The sequence below is a fragment of the Ovis canadensis genome, chromosome 6 (assembly GCF_042477335.2).
Source record: "Ovis canadensis isolate MfBH-ARS-UI-01 breed Bighorn chromosome 6, ARS-UI_OviCan_v2, whole genome shotgun sequence".
In the NCBI taxonomy this organism is placed as follows: Eukaryota; Metazoa; Chordata; class Mammalia; order Artiodactyla; family Bovidae; genus Ovis; species Ovis canadensis.
In genome coordinates, this window is record NC_091250.1 from 79,908,881 (window position 1) to 79,914,425 (window position 5,545).

Here is a 5,545-nt window from a genome sequence, read left to right on the forward strand (position 1 = left end):
TTAGGCCAGCATCTAGTGTTGAAGGCAGCTTTTCTTTCTCTTGAATCTATTTCCTGTATCTTCCTTCCATTTCTAAAAGATAGGGTGCCTACTTTTTTAAAAATATAAATTTATTTATTTTAATTGGAGGTTAATTACTTTACAATATTGTATTGGTTTTGCCGTATGTCAAAAGACAATATTGTTGTCATTTGCTCAGTTATTGTCTTTGCCATGCCATGAGGAAGACTTCAGTAGAAATAACGAAGCTATTTTGCACTTGCTGCTTAAATGGCAGAGTCCTCTGCTCAATGGTTCTCTAGTTGGTACTAATTCTTTATCATTGTGACGCAAGGTTCATCACTTTTCAGGCCTTCTTTTGTCATCCTGCAGGATGAGAGGATTTGTATATGATGAAAATTCAATGAAGAGATGCAATATCAAATACTATATCTCTGAAATACTTACTTGGAGTGTGTATTACCTTGAATTGCCATGATGGTTATGGGTAAGTTATGGTCTCTGTGGGGTCGCACAGAGTTGGACACGACTGAAGTGACTTAGCAGCAGCAGTAGCAGCTAGGCTATGGTGCTCAGTTGTTTGGTCAAACTAGACACTAGTCTAGATGTTGCTGTCAGGTTATTTGGTATAGTATAGAATTGGTAAACTTTAAGGAGAATACCCTTGATAATCTGAATGGGCCTCATCCAATCACTTGAAGGTCTTAAGAGCAAAGATGAGTGAGTGAAGTCACTTGGTCGTGTTGGATTCTTTGCGACCCCATGGACTGTAGCTTACCAGGCTTCTCTGTCCATGGGATTCTCCAGGCAAGAATACTGGAGTGGATTGCCATTTCCTTCTCCAGGGGATTGTCCCAACCCAGGGATCGAACCTGGGTCTCCTGCATTGGAGGCAGACACTTTAACCTCTGAGCCACCAGGGAAGCCCAAGAGCAAAGATAGTTTTCCCAAAAAAGAAATGAATTTTACAAGACTGTAAAATAAAAACCCTGCCTGAGTTTCTAAACTGCTGGCATCCCCTAAAGATTGCAGACTTGCAGAATTCCTACAGTTAAAATAAATCGTTTTAATATATGTTTACATATCCTATTGGTTCTATTTCTCTGGAGAACCCTGGCTAATACAACTGCTATTTATCATTTTGTAATTGTAGTTTTTATATAGTTAAGTACATAATAGGAACATTGAGTGCAGGAAATTTTATATTCTTCATGCCCTATGAATACTTATTGAATTAATCAATGAAAATTTGGTGATACTGTCCCCATAACTTATAATGCTATTTATTTCCTTAGTCTTCACTGATGGTTAAAGGACCTGAGGGTCAGCTTAGTTTTTCTAAATCAACCCAAAGTCATTTATATGTTAATTTAAAATTCAAACTTTATCTGTATTTTGAGTAAGATGATATTGGAGCTAGGTTAAAAATGACTGAGTTTGCTCTGAAAACTGAAGTTGAAATATTTGAAAATGCAAGCAGGCTTCTCATTGTATGCCCTAATCTACTCTATTTATTAACACAGGCTATTGAGAAGGAGACTACTTCTAATTTATATTCTGACCAGGACCAGAAACTTAGAGTGGTATTTAGACGTTGCACAGTAGATATTTTGAACTGGCCACTTGCCTTAAAATGGGTTTTGGTTATTACTATATTGACTAGATTCTTATTTATTTTCATCTTCCCAAGTTCAATCTTTTTGACTATTTAATGCATTCAGTCTTAATTTAAAAGTGATAGTTGTTTGAGGGCAAGTAATCCAAAATTTTAAGTTCAGAATATGAGATGGCAGAAATGTAGTTTGGTTGTGTTTAATTTTATTCATATTGGCATATGTAATTGAGACTAGACAAATCATGATACACACTTTCTTTACACCTTTTTTTAAAAACTCAAACCTACGGTAGAGCATTCACTGTATCTTTTGCCCATATATCTTAATGTCTTAGTAAAATTTCCTTATGTCAGAACAACTATTTTTTTCAGAATTTTAAAACAAAAGTAAATTGAAAGCTGAGTTTTTAGGATCCCGGTCTTTAAGGATAAATGGAATTCATATAGTTTCTATTATAGTGACTCATGGATTTTCCAGATTCTATCATTTCTGAACCACACCCACTTTACTTCCTATATCTACTCCTTAAATTTTAACAAGGTAAAAGTTGCACTTCTCTGTGGTCAAAATGGATTCTCTCCCTAGGACCAGACAGCATTTTGCCTGATCTGTGCTCTCTGCCTATCACCGTTTGTCTGGCTTCTGCTATCTCACCTGATCACTTCATAGTAAGACACTGGTTTCACGTGCACACACAGCCCTAGGCTGGGTTCAGTGTCCTCACTCCGTGGTTTTATGGCTCTTAGTCCTTCCATTACCTTAGCTGTTAGTACACTGTACAGCTGTGGTGCACACTTGTCTCCTCCCGTTCTGCAAGCTCCAAGTCACAGTATTCAGCAAGTCACCAGTGGCTAGCAAAGAGCCTGAGACATGGTAGACAGTAATAGTAAGTCAATAAGCAGAGATTTGACAAACATTTTTCATTCAGGGTGGAGAAAAAGAAGACAAGAATGTTTAATGACCAAAAGCTAGTGAAATGATAGTTGCAGTTCTGCAAAGCTGAATGAGATGTTTGACCAATTCTGATTCCTCCTATGCTTTTTCAAGCCTCGCTTCTAGTTATAACCTCAATGGATTTCCTATTTTGACAAAAATAGAATTTTAACACTCTATACAGTACATTTTATTAAGAAAACTGTAAAAATGAAGAATCTATGTCATTTTTATAATATGAAATGTGGCATTGAAGTTCATGTGTATGCTTTCATTGCAAAATATCTGCTCTGGTGTTTGAGTGAAAATAAAATATTTAAAGGTATAAACCAAATATAAAATTGTATACATATATGTATATTTTGTAATTATACATATATGTTTGTGTATCAGGTATTTATTAGTTCAGTTCAGTCGCTCAGTCATGTCTGACTCTTTGTGACCCCATGAATCACAGCACACCAGGCCTCCCTGTCCATCACCAACTCCTGGAGTTCACTCAAACTCACGTCCATCAAGTCAGTGATGCCATCCAGCCATCTCATCCTCTGTCATTCCCTTCTCCTCCTGCCCCCAATCCCTCCCAGCATCAGAATCTTGTCCAATGAGTCCACTCTTCGCATGAGGTGGCCAAAGTACTGGAGTTTCAGGTTCAGCATCATTCCCTCCGAAGAAATCCCAGGGCCAATCTTCTTCAGAATGGACTGGTTGGATCTTCTTGCAGTCCAAAGGACTCAACAGTCTTCTCCAACACCACAGTTCAAAAGCATCAATTCTTCGGCGCTCAGCTTTCTTCACAGTCCAACTCTCACATCCATACATGACCACTGAAGAAACCATAGCCTTGACTAGACGGACCTTTGTTGTCAAAGTAATGTCTCTGCTTTTCAATATTCTATCTAGGTTGGTCATAACTTTTCTTCCAAGGAGTAAGCGTCTTTTAATTTCATACTTGCAGTCACCATCTGCAGTGATTTTGGAGCCCCAAAAGTAAAGTCTGACACTGTTTCCACTGTTTCCCCATCTGTTTGCCATGAAGTGATGGGACCAGATGCCATGATCTTTGTTTTCTGAATGTTGAGCTTTAAGCCAACTTTTTCACTCTCCTCTTTCACTTTCATCAAGAGGCTTTTTAGTTCCTCTTCCCTTTCTGCCAAAGGGTGGTGTCTTCTGCGTATCTGAGGTTATTGATATTTCTCCCAGCAATCTTGATTCCAGCTTGTGCTTCTTCCAGCCCAGCATTTCTCATGATGACCTATAAGACCTTTTAGAACTAACACCCCCAAAAGATGTCCTTTTCATTACAGGGGACTGGAATGCAAAAGTAGGAAGTCAAGAAACACTTGGAGTAACAGGCAAATTTGACCTTGGAATGTAGAATGAAGCAGGGCAAAGACTAATAGAGTTTTGCCAAGAAAATGCACTGGTCATAGCAAACACCCTCTTCTAACAACACAAGAGAAGACTGTACACATGGACATCACCAGATGGTCAACACTGAAATCACAGTCTTTATAGGTATATACAAAATGGTACATCTTTCACAGGGACGTTAGGGAATTGAATATAAAGAGCTATGAGTAGTGCCTGGAACATAAAAATACTACATATAAATTTTGTTAATATTGTGATTATGAATGATTTATAAATACTTTTGGATAGAGAAAGATTTTTTTCTTTTCGTTGCTAGAGAAAATAAGAGATAAAATATTCTTTGCTCAGAGCTATTAGGGTGTTGTGAAAGTCACTTGGTCAGTGTCCATCTCTTTGGGACCCCATGGACTATATAGTCCATGGAATTCTCCAGGCCAGAATATTGGAGTGGGTAGCCTTTCCCTTCTACAGGGGCTCTTTCCAACCCAGGAATCAAACCCAGGTCTCCTGCATTGTGAGTGGATTCTTTACCAACTGAGCTATCAGGGAGACCTAGGATGTTGTAACAATCTGTGTTTTGTGAGTCAGTAGACCAAAAGTGGCATCTGGGTCAGGTCAAGCTGAAAAGATCATGTATCAGTGCTGCAGCCATCACCCTTCCATCCTTTCTTTGTCCAGACAGAGAAAAGCGCTCTCTGGGGTCACACTCAAACAGACACCTTACCTCCAGTGGCAATCTTTTCTCAGTCCTTTTAAGTTTCAGAATCACTGCCCTTCATTTCCTGAAATTTGAAAGCTTTTTGAGATTTTCATCTAAAATTAAGTTTTCTAGAAAACTCACTCCAATTTCATTTCTCTTGCTTTCCCTAGCAAACTTTTGGAATTGCAAAAATTGCTTCCACAGGTGTCTCTATCCACACTCCACATCTCATTTCTATATAAAAAATCATCATGCTTCTTATACTATCTTTAATTTTGGGGTGTTTGCTCAAAAGACTAAAGAGAATGAGTGAAAGTGAAGTCACTCAGTCGTATCTGAATTTTTGAGACCACATGGACTGTAGTCTACCAGGCTTCTCCGTCCATGGGATTTTCCAGGCAAGAGTACTGAAGTGAGTTGCTGTATCCTTCTCCAGGGGATCTTCACGACCAGGGATTGAACCCAGGTCTCCCGCATTGTGGGCAGATGCTTTACCCTCTGAGTCACCAGGGAAGATTCCTCTTAGTTCAAGTGAAATGTGTTTGAACTCTTGATATTTTTATTTTATAAACTTAAAGGTGTATTTTGCAAGATTTGATCTTCCTCCTCCTTACTCTTCATGGGAAAAAATTTTTTATTCAGGGTCTCTCCTTTCTATATTTTATTACTCTTTCTATTTCTAGTTTTTATACTTGTAAAACACAGTTGGACTTAACCTACTGTTAATTATAAAATTGTACATTGATTTGCATTTTTTAAAGCTCTTTTGTATGTTCATCCTTACATAGACCATAAGAGAACATTAGTTTAGATCAGTTGCTCAGCTGTGTCTGAGTCTTTGTGACTCCATAGACCGTAGCAAGGCAGGCCTCCCTGTCCACCACCAACTCCCTGAGTTTACCCAAACTCATGTCCATTGAGT

The 5,545-nt window shown here is 38.3% G+C and overlaps 1 non-coding gene across 1 annotated transcript; it reads right to left on the reverse strand.

The window, feature by feature from the left end:
- Positions 1-851: 851 nt before the first annotated feature.
- TRNAW-CCA (transfer RNA tryptophan (anticodon CCA)) lies at positions 852-923 on the reverse strand. Its single transcript has one exon. It is a non-coding gene; the product is annotated as a tRNA-Trp (tRNA).
- Positions 924-5,545: the final 4,622 nt, after the last annotated feature.